General features: G+C 42.0%; 1 pseudogene; it reads right to left on the minus strand.

Annotated features, from left to right (window-relative positions):
* Positions 1–10,056: 10,056 nt before the first annotated feature.
* Positions 10,057–10,564, minus strand: LOC107545728 (large ribosomal subunit protein uL23 pseudogene; annotated as a pseudogene).
* Between the last annotated feature and the right edge of the window lie 4,631 nt (positions 10,565–15,195).

Here is a 15,195-nt window from a genome sequence, read left to right on the forward strand (position 1 = left end):
GAAACAGGAACCAGGCTCTATTCATTCAGAAGATATGGTGCTTAAGTATGGCTTCAGCCATATTAATGATTATGTTGGAAATTTATCAGAAGATATTGGGATTTTATTGTATGTTTTGTGCACTTAAAAAGTGTTTGGTTAACTTCCTGACAGATGCTGATTGGAGTTGTACTGTGGAATGAGAGGTCAATCCTCACGCTCCTCTAGGTAGCCACTGCCCACTTCCAGGAGTTGTTGCCTAACCCTGTCAGTGGGCAGCAGACCCAAGTGGGTTCTTACACCAGGGTAACCACACTCTGTTCCATCTGTTGCCTTCATCCTGGACACTACCGAATGCACCAGGAGCAGCTGCCCAACTCAGGGAAGCCCACTTGACTTGCCAAACACCCATTAAATGGCTGATGGGACAGTTTTGCCTGACAGGGATATTAGTGATGAATTAGACTCTCTCTTAGGAAATTTGACCATAAAATATGGAGAGAACCAGGGGTAGGTATTGGGGACAGAAGTTAAGTGCCACACAGAGAGAAAGCAGCATGGGGACATCATGAGGGAGCAAAAGCTGGACAGGCAGAGCAATGAAGTCAAGAAGAGAATTTGAGTCCTATCAGTGGTGAAGACTGGATGAAAGCAAACAGATTTAAAGCTGAGGTGGGGTTGGGGGACAGTAGAAACAAAATCACTTGGTCATTAGCATTACTCAGATTCTCACTGAGTTATAAGTTCATGATATTTCCAATTTCATGAGGCCTGCCTGAATGAAATTGATTTTCCTTCCCAAGATTTCTTACCGTTTAGCTTTTCCTGGAGCAAAGAAACATAACACTGATAATGGGTAACATTTAGTGAGCTCTCACTTTTTGCCAGAACTGTTTTTAAGAGTTTTTCAAGAATTTTCTCTTTAATTCTCAGAACAATTCTTTGAGTAGGTTCTTTCATTAACCCCATTTTAAAAATAAGAAAACCGAGGCAAGAAAGGTTAAATAACTTGCCCAAGGTCACGTAGTAAGTAGGGACTCGAATTTGGAATTTAAATGGTAGTAGAATGGTTTAGAGCCCAAACTCTACTCGACCTCACAATAGCACCTCTGCATGGCTGAGATTTGTTTTCTGTGTTCCCATATTTGCTAGTATTTTACTGCTTACCCCTCACACACTATATTCTAGGTTGAGTTGATGTTCCTTACAACCCAAGTCCCTAACTAATCTAATCCTTGGCAATAGCAGATCTGCCCATCTCCATCGCTAGGCAATCAACATGAGCTCCCTTTTCCAGGCACATAGTAGTGCTTTGCTGACCCTGCCTGTCACATAAGCTGGCCAACTCCTGGGAAGACAATGTTTCTCTTTGACTTCTTCCTAAGAAGACTGATTCTCTCTCATATCACATCCTGTGCTAAACTCAACTGAATTGTGTCTGTCTCCTCCACCCAATGGAGCTCTGCTGAGAATACAAATTGTTCTTTTTTTTTTTTTTTGTCTCCAGTACTTTGTACACTGTCTGGGACAAAGTAGATGCTCCAAAACCATTCAGTAAATGAACATAGCACCTTTCATTTATATTCTGGGCTTCAAATGTCTATCCACCCTCTGCCCTAGCCTACCTTGAGAATAAGCCAATTGGTTGATAAAGAATATACACCTAATCCAAGGTGGCTTTCCATTCAGAATGGTAATATGTAGGCATTTAAAAAAATTACCTTTGTAGGGACAGAAGGCCAGACAAGTAACTTTGTATTAAGATGTGTATAATTGAATTAATAATGCATATTTTAAAATAATACCTTTTATTTGTGTAGCACTTTATACACTGAAAAGCATTTCATTTAAGTGGTCTCATTTGATACTCATAGTGAACCTCTGAAGATATATTATTCTGGTCTTGAAGACTGCTCTTTACTAAACCATGGTGCAGCCACATGGGCTGATGGGGTCTTCTCTGCTGCTGGGGTTATGTGCATCCCTGCACTCCAGCTCCCTGGTTGCCAGGCTAGAAAACCCCAGGGTTGGGGTGGGGTGGGAGTGAGGCTGGCAGAGTTTTCCCTCATTCCATCTGGGATCAACCCTCTGCAAATAAGAGGGGCAGGTGGTCATTTTCCCCCTGGGTGTCACCCCCCTTGTTCTGATCCTGCCTGTCTTCTCCAGCCCATCACACTCCCAACTATGATGGAGGCAGAAGAAAATGTTTCTAAAGGCTCAGATTTCAGAGGACAGTGACCTCTATCTAAGGACTTGGCCTTCAAAAGGCGGGGGGGGGGGGGGGGGGAGCCATGAAAAACCGTCTCTCTCCTAGTCTCTTTCGTCTTTGTCTCTTCTCCTTTCCATGCCACCTCCCTAGTCAATATCTCTTCTTCAGCCCCCGACACCTTTCCTTGGGAATCTCCATCACTCTCCATGTGAAGACGTTTCCACCACACTTTCTACCTTCCTAACGTCAGCCCAGTTATTAATTCATGAGACTCTTGTCTGCCCAGGCATTAATTATCAGAGGGGAAACTATGGGCCATAGTCGTATAAGTGATGATGGACATAGGACCTTCTCACCAAATACAGGCCAAGTAAATTTCCTCCTGAGATTACCTGGGTGCTGGCCTACATTATCACAGCCAACATTACGTTCTCTGAGACAGCACAGTCCAGGCTCTTCTGCAGAAAGAATAGTCATGCTTCTCCTTGAGAGCAATAAACTGGCATTACTGTAAGGGCTTTTGACTGTTTCCTGGGCTTGGATCAGTTACCAGAACCTCTGCAAGGAGCAAACCTGTTTCTTTTTGCCGAACAAAAGGGATGGCCCACCTCTGATTAATTTTTTTTAAAAATTTCACACCCTTTATTCTTTCACACTAAACCCAGCCCCTCTTTCCCAGGGCAGTGGGGTCAGTGGATTCTACCATGGTGCTAAGGAAATGGATCCTTAGGGAATTTAAGTGAATTACCAAGCAATGGCAGATGTAGGCTCTACAACGTCTCACTCATAAATATTAATTGTGTACGTTGCATGAGATTTACTGGCAGCTCTGAGAAAACTTCTGATGGTAAATTATTGGATCTATATTTCCTTTCCAGCTCCCTGTTTTTTTAAAACAGTGTTAAAAATATTCAAAAGCTCTTGATTTATAATAATCAGGAGGTAAAATTTTCTCTCTTCAATTGGCAAAGTGAGAATTTCTGAAGACAATAAGCTAAAGGATGGGTATTCCTTATGTAATAACTTCTTTATAGCTCCTACAGAGTTAATGCTCATAGGATTTATATGCTACTTCATTGTCTCCTTTACCAACACTGTGCCTTGCATTTGCAGGACTTAAACAAAGTCTCTGTTAGAATTCTGTGGGTGGTTTTATTGGGAATGTTTGAGTAAAAGCATCCCAGAGGCTGGACTCTTGCCAACAACTCTTCAGGCCAGGTTAATTCCCCACCAACCAATTCCGCTCCGCTGTTGTGATTATTTCTTTAAAAAATCAAACGATGTGAAAGTTAATGCAGTTACCAAAATGAAAGGCCCTGAAAAACATATTTTCAGTTCTGGCAGAAAAAAATTCTGGCTCACTATTTCCTAAACAGCGTCTTGTCTAAGGAGATGTGCATGTCCCTTCCTCCCTCAGTCAGCTTTTCTGAGCAAGCCTGAAGACTGTTGGGTTTCAAAATATCTTCTTTTTCACTTTTCCTCCCTCCAGAAATCTCATGTCACCGTTGCACAATCTCCCCCCTCCAGATGTCGCTCCCCCTCTCCTGTACCTAACACACACCTGCAGAGAGTGGAATTTCCCTGGCTAATGCTTATTGCGTTTGCCTTAACAACCATTTCACGCAATGCAAATTGGTCTTTCATTTCTGCCAGCAGTTTAAGCACGCCCAGGACCCGGGACGTAGTTCCAGATTTTCAAGGATTAGAGCCCTGTTTTCAAGCTGAGGGTGACGGCTCCGTTTCCTCAGAATGGTGGGCTACCACAGGCTGTACGACCTGAGGCCTTTCTAGAAGGCAGGAAAGAATGTGACTGGTGTTCCAAGGCTTTCCTTTCAGGCTCAGGCCATTGTAGCGGAAGGTGCCACATGGGGTAAAGCACAGGTTTGTTAAATGAGAGTCTTCTTGCTGTTTTTCTTATAGCTGAGGCCTCAGAGCCAAGTAGGTGGCCGGAGCCCACATTCTGAAGAAGGTGCTCGATCACACCCTGAAGATGAGGGTTTCCTTGAGGTGAATGAATGGATGGCTGTGCATTGGCCTTCTCTGTCCACTGTGGAGAGGACAGGATCTCTCCCTAGTCCACTAAGAGGGGCTCAGGGCCACAAGAAACCCCTCCCCAACACTGTGCCTTGCATCTGTAGGAATTAAAATGCTGGGTGGTGTCTGTCAGGAAGGAGAGTGCCGTTTCAATCCCCTCCTCATGTCGCGTCCATTAACACGAGCAAACTTAAAGTCCTGTGTCATCAAAGGACTGCCCCTGAATGAGAGCTAAGCATGAGGAGAAAGTTCTTGGGGAACTTGACCTGTGCCGCCTCTACTTTGGAGCTTGAGAGGTTATATCTGGAAGGTCTAAAGGTGAGAAGCCAGCTGACCTTCCCTCAGGTGGCCACGTGAGGAGAGAGGGCCACCTCCACGTCCAGACCAGGCAGGAAGATTGGTGACTGTTTTGCTGAGAGCAGGACCAAGCACAAAGCAAGGCCCAGGCTTTTCACTGTTCCAAGAGTCCTACTCCGAAGGGATGCCTAACACTAGCAAGGACCCCGCGGAGAGAGCAGCGTTGGGCGCAGGACTGAAGGGTGATTTTCGGGGCACAGCCAGAGATCACAGATGGCAGAAAAAGATGGTCTTTGTGGGGACGGGGCCATAGGGTCTTCAGAAGTGCCATGAAAGGAAGAACCAACGCTGGAATCTGGTGGAGGCTGCCACTGTAAGGGTCAAGGTTGCCTTTTTACCCCTCACTCGCCCCTTCTGCCAGCCTCCTCCCACACCACGGGCGGCAGGGAGGGGTGACCGAGGAAGGTGACGGGATGGTGACCAGGCAGAGCCCTTCTGTAGGGTTCTGAGCCCGAGATAGGCTCAGGTCAGAGGAGCCAGAAAAACCATTAATCATTTGAGAGATTGAAACTTGATATTAGACAGGTCTGGGCTTTTGTTTATACTTAAAGATGATAACCTTTATTATGACCTGAAATGCGCCAGAGAAGCTATGCGATCTGTCCAGAGAGAAAGCAGAGAACGCATATATGAGAAAAAAAATTATGATTTCTTTTTTCTCTCCATACTCTATTATGCCCAACTTAGTGAAATAAATTCCATCAATAAATATTTGGTAAAAACTTGACATAAGTTTATTTTACTTCTGTTGGGAAGCCCACATGGCCAGACTCCCTGCAGCATATTAACCTTAAATTAACGTCATTCTGAATGCCTTGCGTGAGGAGGGAGTGTTACTGATTTAAATAAAGAAGGTTCGCATACCCGCTTACAAGCTTTCCTAGCATTTGCTCTAGATGCTCATGAGCTTCTTTTGGTTAGGTTGTATTTCAAATAAAAAATGCTCTTTGAGCCTGGAAATAAAACTTGGAGCAATTCAGATAATGGTTCATGCCGTCCTTGCTAGAATCTTGCTTTACAAACACCACACACTATTTGGAGCTGTGAAGTTCGCTACTCTCCTTTGAACAGGAATGCCGGAAAAGTCTTTATTTCAAGTGTTACCTTCGATCATGTGGAGTGATCCCTTAATTAGCTAAACTTTGTCTTGGTCATGTGCCTGAGTATAGATAATACACATGGGCTTAGAGAAAATTTTACTGTGGTGACTGGATTGATTTCTTGGGGATGGATATTCCATTTCTTACAATTATAAAATAACTTTGGTCTAAAGCTCTAGCCTATAGTGACATAATATTTATATTAGGCTTACCTGCAATAAATTGAGCCCCCAAGCAAAGAAACCTTAAGCCTTCTGTGAAACCAATAGAAATGTTGTAAAGTGCCCCCGTTGAGACTGCCAACCTACCCTATGCAACTGGCAAAAATTAGATGATTTTCCTCTCCAAAAGAGATTAGGCTGATGAATTCCAAATACAGGAGGAAATGTGTAAGTGAAAGATATTTTCATATCTTATATGTATAAAGCCAAATAATTAAGTATAAAATATAGTATCTAAAATTTAGATTAGACAAAATAAGAAGAAATTTAAATTCCAATTGCTCAAAAAGAATGTGAAGTCCCTTGGGCCTGTTATGCTGCAAAAACAACACCCATGTTGAGATATATGTCACTGCAGGCAAATAATTGGGCCCTAGAGGTCCATCAACACCCTCAACTGCATTCCCGTATTTCACCAAACATTTCCATTTGGGGTACAGAGAAGTCTGTGAAGCATTGGCTGCCTCTTACTTTGCCTTTACGCAGGTTTCCAAAAGCATCAAACAAACCTTTCACTCTAAAGTAGAACCTAGGTTTCAATGTTCTCAAGCTGAACTGCTTTTCCTAAAGAATATCATGATAACTTTGATATTCAAAATTAAATCAAGAGGCTTATTAAAACCAACACTTGAAAATCCTTAAACATTTTACTAATTTTTATTTGGGAACAAGGGCCTATTTGCAAAAGGATTAGAAATAGGCGTATCCTTCCAGAGACTCCCCTGAGACTACCCTTTTGGAAATTGCAAAGGCACGTGTCATTAAATAGGGTATTCCTATTAAGTTGTGTGGTTCATAGGTAAAAATCTAAAACCCTCAAACAATCATAATGAGATCTAAGTTGTACTACCAGTTAAGGGACTGAATAAAATTATACATGATGAGTTTATTTTCATGAGACATACAAAGCAGAAAAATGCAAGTTTCTATTATAGTTGTCCAAGCAAATTCTTTAGGAAAAATCTGATTACAGATCCAATGTAGCTGTGAAAAAAAGTTATAGTTTCAATATTAGCCTACGTATTTATATAATCTACTGGCATAAAATCATAATAAACATACTCATGTAAAGGCATCATTCATTTTGAATGCTCCTCATTATAATTTTCCTGGTGTTATCTAATCATTTAATCCATCATTTAAAAAGGGAATCCACCTATTAAAGGGAATCCTAAATTATTCACCTTAGGAGACAAATTATACAATTACTTTTTTCCAAATTATTTTCTGTAAACAAAGGCCAAGCTTTTCTTTCCTTGCACCGTGCTCTCCATTTCCTCCCACTAACTCACACTACTAACAATTCTCTTCTTTTTACGGTTACCTTGAAACAATGAAAAGGCTATAGGTATGTCCCTCGGAGTCTCCTCTTTTCTACTACATGAGTTTAGATTTCCTAGGCTCTTGACATGTCATCCATCTAACTGCTGAATCATCCTTTGCATCTCCAGGGATTTGTTATTACACGTTGGCCAAGTTGTTGGGAACTAAGGTGCACTTGAGGTCCTTTGTGCAGTCAGTCCCAGCCCATGTCTCCTTTATACGGAGGGCTTAAATCAGACACCATCTCAGATTAGATGGAGGTCACCAGGCTCTCCCTCCTCACAGTGGGGCAGGGGCAGGGGCAGGGAGAGCCAATTGTGGTACTAGGTTTGGCTTAATGAGGCAGAGGGAAAACAGGCCAGAGAAAGAGCAGATCCTCTAGCGTCCTGCAGGGGACCTTCACTGCCTTCTCCTGATGCCTCATCAACAACCGAGGAGAAGGGTTGTTCTCACAACCCTTGTGTATAGCCGACTGATTCTCACGCAATGCGGGAGCGGATTTTTGTTGAACTTTCTGTTTGTACATAGCCACGCCGTGATTGCGATTGATGACTCAGTGTAGTTCTGATATGAATGTTGGTTGATATTTTTATTTACACTAATGAGTAAGACTAAAGTGAAGATGTATGTTAGGACTTGATTAGCGTGTCAATGATGTGAGCAAATTCTTTGTTTCACATACTGGGAGAATCATCCCCAATTTTTTGTGCTACTTATGTTGTAATGGCTAGAGACACCTACAAGCTTAATCTGCATTATTAACATTGTCTCCATTACTTCTCCTGTCTAGACAATCGACAAAGGCGTAAGTCAAGCTCTCATTGGAGGCCACCATGATCAACGTAAAGCTACCAGCCTTCTGCAGCTGATTGCAGAGTAGGGAAGAGCTGCACAGTAGCGCATCGCCGTATATTCCCCTCACTGTACAGGCAGAATAGGCATAAATGACCTCGAAGGCATAGAATAATAAAAGAAGGTAGTACAATAATCCAGATGTGATGAGTTTGGGGTAATTATTATTTTTAATATGGCTCATTTAATATGTAAGTTTACATAATGCAATTTAAAATAATGGCTTTGTTTAACAACTGGCTCAAAAAATTCCTAAAAAGTTGTTAATCAGTTCTTGTAAGCCAGTGCAAGTAGGCTCCAGAACACCACTGGCCATAGCTCAGAAGTTTTAAAACATTATAGTGATAGGAAATTAGAGCTGGAATGGATCTTACCCATTGTCCCCGGTAAGCGGACTCTGATGTGTCGTGATTTGTATAGGAGCTCTATCAGCAGAGCAGTTGTGGTCTGATTCCCAAGTTCCTGGGGCGTAGAGATCACTGAGAAAGCATCTCCAGCATAAGTTGTCCCTTTTCAAGGGGAAGCTTGGCAGGGGAGTGGAAGCTCTTGACGAGGGCCAGATCGACCTCTGTGTCTGTTTGCCCATGCTCCATGTTACGTACATGTGTGTGGGGAAGGTGGGACCGAAAAAAGGGAGATGTTCAGAAGTTGCATCTTAACTCCCAGGACTCTAAACCCTAAGGCAGTCTGGAGCTTTGGGGAGTCTCTGGGTTTCCTTAGGAGGAAGGCTTTCTCTGTATATTTAGAGGCAATCAGCTGAGAGTGAGCATGGAAATGGTAATCAATCTTCCGGGAAGGAGTAAAGTTTTGAAATTGTGATTATGCCGAGTGGGAGAGGGAAAAGTTAAAATCATCAATTCCAGCTGGGACTAGAACCATGGTGGCTAAAAGCAGTTAACATTTACTGATTCACTGCATATTCATCATATGCTAAGCACTTTGCATGCATAATTTCCCTTAAATTTCACCAGGACCGTGTAAAATAGATACTATTTTTCTTGCTGGTTTTCAGATGGGGAAGCTGGTTGAGAAATTTGCACAAGGTAATACAGATAGAAAAGGTCAGAGCTGGAATTCACAGGAATCACAAACCTTTGAATCATGAACATACAAAATTATATGATTTTCTCTATTGGCTTCCCAAGTACTGGGACCAAGAAGAACAGAATTGGGTTTTACTGGTCAGATGGGACAGAAAGGCAAGGGTGGTGGTGGTGGTGGAATGGGGATAGAGTTGTTCTCAGTTCCATGGGATACTTATTGATGACCAGAATGAAAAATGGGATCAGCCCAATCATTTCTACCACTACTTAAAGCCTGGGTCGAATACCACCATTACCACCAAGAATGACAAAGTATTATGAATAAATGGAAGATTAGCAAACTGCAAAGTCCCAGACACCAACAATGAAGGCTGTTTCCTCACTTTAAGCTGCTGGAACCACTTAACCATATGTCTTCATTGAACATTATTTTTACCCAAAGCTAATCTAAAAGAAACAGGCAAATAACCTCTGGCTGTCAGACCGAAGATGGGAGTTAATTAAGAAGAGGTGATGGAACTCTTCCCTGGATGTGGCGTAATGGTGGCAGCAGGCTGGACCGCACTGTCAAAGCTCCACTATTAGTGGAAATATAAAGGGAGCAGCGAGCAAATTGTCTGTCAGACAATAGCCCGTGGTGGGTCCTGCATGTGTCTGGCCCATTGTTGTCTTGATTCTGCGAGTAGATTCAGTATTTTCTCCACTCCCTGTACTTTTAGCTCTTTCCACCACCTTCCAGGTAGCAAAACTCCTAATAACAATATTCTTTCTATTACATCAGTCATCTCCTAGCTTGTTTAATATTTAATAGTTTATTATAGCTGTTACTGTGGTGGTTCTAATGCAAGTCTGATGCAAGTCTGATGTGAGGATGAAAGAAAAAGAACACACTTGCTAATATCATACATGTCATTTTTATTTTTTTATTATTATTATTTTTTACAGTGTAAGATTTTTATATTTAGAACTAGCCAGCTGGACTCAGTTTAGATGATCCCAATTTTGTTGGCAACATCCAAAGCATCATAGTCAGGAGCCAGTCGAACATATGCCTTCTCTCCATCAGGCCTGATCAGGGTGTTGACCTTGGCCAAGTCAATGTCATAGAGCTTCTTCACAGCCTGTTTGATCTGGTGCTTGCTGGCCTTGACATCCACAATGAACACAAGTGTATTGTTGTCTTCTATCTTCTTCATGGCTGACTCAGTACTCAGGGGGAATTTGATGATGGCATAGTGGTCAAGCTTGTTTCTCCTGGGTGCGCTCTTCCGAGGATATTTAGGCTGCCTTCGGAGCCTCAGTGTCTTTGGCCATCGGAAGGTGGGTGACTTGCGGATCTTCTTTTTTTATGGTGTGGATGCCTTTCAGCACTGCTTTCTTTGCCTTCAAAGCCTTTGCTTTGGCTTTGGGAGGGCCAGGAGCTTTCTTCTTTGCTTTCAGTGCCATCTTCGTAAAAAGCTACATGTCATTTTTAAAACACGGCCTCATAACTCCACGGGGGGCATCTATGTCTTTTGCATGTGAATGTGGTTGGATTTGTAGCTACAGTTTCAGGCCAGGTTGTGATCTCTGAGTCCAGGTTAGGAAAGCTGTGCAGCTTCCACCTAGTCTTCTTGGAACTCTCTAGGACCCCCCACTCAGAACCCAGTCTCTGTGCTACAAGAAGCTCAGGCCATACGGAGAACTTCCAGGCGCTTTGTTGAGATGTCTTGTTGAGCTAGTCTTCAAGGCAGCTCAGCCCAGGCACCGGACAAGGCACGTGAGGGAAGAAGCCGTCTTAGAAGTGGCTGCTCTCTTCCCAGGTGTGCCGCCTTTCAGCTGAGTCTTCATGCAAGTCTTTCAGACTGAGTCCCCAGACACTGTGGGGCAGTGAAAAACTGTCCCAGCTGTGCTCTTTCCTAATTCTTCACATACAGAATGTGCAAAGTAGTCATTGTTTTATGTTACTAAATTAACAGCGGTTTGTTTTGCTGCAAAGATAACTGGAACAATACCAAAGAAGCATCTCCGCAACTGTAAGCATTAGAGCGCATCTGGCACGTGCAAAAATCACTATTGCATTAATGCTGTGTGCCTTCAGAGTCAAGACTCACCTGGGCTCTTTTCTCCTAGAGAGGTGGAGGTTCTACGAGTCAGAGTCCCAACTTCTGAGGAAAGCAGCACTGGCCTAACATTTCAAGTTAAAGCTGATAGAAGAAACATCAGCACGACCAAGGAATAAAGACAGTCCCTGTTATTACTGCAATCCTTACAATAATGATATTATATATCTATTTTCAGTGTGGTGCTGGTTTGGGGCTATTTCTGCATCTTAGTCTAATAGTTTGAGTCTCGTGTTTGGGGTGCATAAATAATGTTTTGGGACTATTTCTATGTCTTCTTATTCTATTCACACTTGAGTCTTTGAGTGTTTTGGGTGCAAATTGGCAGCAAGTATTCAGAGCCTTATTTACGTGCCCAATGGCAACATGAAGCACAGGGGATGAGCACACCGTGGCCCAAATCCAATGTGGAGCCAAACAGCTCACATCTTTGGTTGGTCCTCAGAGGCCATCAAGAATATGATGGGTGAGACTCAAAGGAATGCTCCAGCTCCTGGGATGATCAGACCCAGGCAAGCTGTGGTTGAAAATTGTTCTGGGAGTAGAGGATTTCTATTTCCACACTTTCAAAAATATAACCGAAGTGAGCTGCATATTGAAAAGGATGTGCCAAGGATGCCCAGTATTTGCAATTGTGTCAATATCAAAATTGTTTTTCTTGCATACAGTTTCCTGTTGATAGTTTATTGCATGGCTTCTGGGTGAAATTTCACTTTTTTCAGACCTAAAAATCTAAGTATGTAGGTACTAACTTGGGCATTGTTTATATGCAAGTTATTTGTATTAATCTTTGGGTTAAGTAGCCCTACTTGTTCAACCCAACAATTGGTCATTTCCCTCAATATTTGGTAGCTTATTTCCTAAGAATCAGTAAGCAGTATTATTGGATGAAATAGTTGTTTTTATATAACACTGTTCCAGTCTAGTGTTGTTATATTAATAATATAAGTAAGTAATCATTAAACAATATATAAATTAAACATTTGAATCATCTGCAATCAAAAACATTTCCAGGAATTATAACTGCTTTACCATCTAGAGTTTTTCCTGCAATTACAGAAATCAGAGAGTTTTCTGGGCAGTATGTTAATTTAAGGAAAAGGAAATACTGTATTTTCTGGAAAAACCCTCATTAACTGTAACTTTCTTCTAAAAGCAATGGTAGATCAGTAAATTAGGCATGAATCTTGGTTTTCTCCCTGCTTAGAGCCTGTTCAGGGTGGGTGAGGGAGAAAATACTCCCCCTCCTCTTACAGGAGGTGACCGTATACTCCAGTTGCTCTAAGCTGTTCAAATTTATATTTGCTCTCCTGACATGATTTTTATTAGAACCCCATCTCGCTCTCAAAGGTGTTCTGGCTTGGATGATAAATTATATGGTCACTCTAGTCACAAGTCTGAAGGGAAAACTCTCTACCACACACACACATGAAGCACTAGCCACAGCATGGAATCTGTGTCCAATTTCTTCCATCATGTTTAGAACAGAATCCATTAAATCTATATTTCCCTTGGTATTTACTGTAACAGCAAATTACCTGCAATTAAAGCCCAGTTAGTTTCATTTGTATGGATTAAACACCTGACTTTTACTGAACATCTTTTGGGATTGGTTTAAATTTTGCAAACATATTATTTGTGACCATTAAAAGCTTAATATAAACAAAGTACTCTAGGATGAACTAAGTGCTATTTTCCACAAGAATGACTTCATTTCAGCTGGACTGAAAGGCCAGATACAGTGTAAAGAACATCAGACTTGGGATGTGAAGCTCTATGCTTAAGTCCACTCTCTGTCCCCTGTACATAGAGGGGCAATACATCACCTTTTGCCCAGGATTGCCCCAATTTACACCTGCTCTCCAGTGTCATTGTCAAGAGCAGCCCTCTTCATTCTCAAAACTGCCCTGGTTTAGAAGGTAAATGATATGGTCCCCCTACTTATCAGCCATGTAGAATCTGGCAAATACACCAACCCTTTTGCTGCTCCAATCGACATTGGTCTACAAATACCCATCCCAGAAAGGTATCTTGAGAAGTAAATGAAAGTCCAAACATAAAAGAGCTTTTAAAAATCCAATATACTAAGCAAGTGTAATGCACTAGATGAGCTTCCTATTTTTCATGCTTCTGTCTTGGGTTTGTAAGAGCAAGGAATCATGGACTTGCCCTGGCTGAGGCTGATCTTCACTCTTGGGTGCAGTTGCTGAACATTCTACCAAGGGCAGGGCCAGCTCAGTGAGGAGCAGTGTGCCTTTTGTTTCACTCTGGCGGGACTCTCTGAGACATCCCATGTACCACACTTGCACCTGCCTGTAACCTTTCTGCCTGTTCTACCCACCTTCTGGAGCATCTTCTCTTTGCCTTTCTTACTGTTCACATTCTTAGCTAAAATCTGATCTCAGACCACATCTTTTGAAAGACGATTTCTACGAGTATGTTTAGGGGTGTGGGGATTCTAGCTAAGCTTCTGGCCAATTAAGTTTAGGTACAAAAAGCAGTGAGTAGGAAACCAAGTACAATGACCAATTTATCAATTTGGGAAAGCACATGATGCCACACGCAGAGCTCTGATAATGGCTGCATTCACACTAGGCTGGAGTGGGGAATTCTCTTTTCTACCCCAGACCTAGACTTTGAAACTCACATGCTGAGTTGTACCGAAGGAGGGCGAGAGAGGAAAAGGGAGAGAGGAAAGAAGAGAGAGAGTCTTTGGACTGACTCTGAGCCACTGCTTAGAACATTACCTCAAGCCTCCCCTGAAACCCTGACAAATTCTTTCATCCTACACTAATTACTCCCTTCGTTAAACACCATTTTTACTTAAAGACAACATTGCACAGTTTAATGAATTGTTCTCTGGCTGCTCCATGTAGGTCAGTTTTTAAACTGTGATCATGTTATCATCTCCTGGACATCACTGGTTGGTTCTTCCCTTCTGCATCTCTGAGAGACTCTGGGATAAGCTGCATTTCTGCTAGATAGTCAATGAACAGTTACTGATTGAATGACTGAGTTGCAGATTTAAAAAGGTGAAGTCTGGGGAAAATGACCTTTTCTGATAAGATCACATCGTTGGACTCTTCCCTAATGCCGAAAATATCCCAGTGACTATATTGTTCTAAAGGCCCCCCACTCCACCCAAAGAGGAAAAGATGATAACAAACCCCTTCATCAACTCCTGAAAACATTAGAAGAGAGGGAGCATCGAGATTCATCCTCAGTGTCTGTGGAAGAGACCAGCTGCTAGTCAATAAACTCACCTCTTCTTCCTCCTGTAGCTGCAGCTAAACCTTATTTCCCAGCCTCCCTTGCAAATGTGTGTCCATGAGACTGGTTCTAGTCAATGAAATGTTTCAGTTGTCATGTGGGTCAATTCCTCTCCTGGCGCATGGATATCTTCTACACATGATCATTCATACTCTTTCCCTTCTGTCTGGCCAGGAAGAAAAAGACCCACAGGGAAATGCTGAGACTCCTTTCATTGTGAGTCTGGTCTCTGATCTAGTGCATGAAACACCAGCATTAGATTGAGAGACCCCAGCTAGTAAGTCCAAGATAAGACATTACATATATTGTATAATTTATAAAAATTTTTAATAAGGCAGACATAACTTCCTGAAAGTCAGGAGGACTCCACAGACAAGAAGGCAGTTGAATTACACATCAATCAAATACAAAGGCACTAGGAGAACACCTTAAAGAACAGAGAAGAGAGAACAGTCAGTTTTACTGTTAATGTTTAGTATTTTTAAGCATTCAGAAGAGTAGTTATGACTATTAAGTTTCTAAGTGAACAGGATTTGCCCTTCAAAGGGTACTATTAAAAGTAGTAGTCTTTAAATAATGGCAATTACTGAACTAATGGGAATTATTGAATAAGTCACCATATTTCATTCACTTTTGTATGTGCACATTAAAAAATGTCAAAATGAAATAGTAAAAATGTAACTTAATTATCCCAAGTCATTTACC

Source organism: Miniopterus natalensis, chromosome 5, assembly GCF_054644295.1.
Source record: "Miniopterus natalensis isolate mMinNat1 chromosome 5, mMinNat1.hap1, whole genome shotgun sequence".
Lineage (NCBI taxonomy): Eukaryota > Metazoa > Chordata > Mammalia > Chiroptera > Miniopteridae > Miniopterus > Miniopterus natalensis.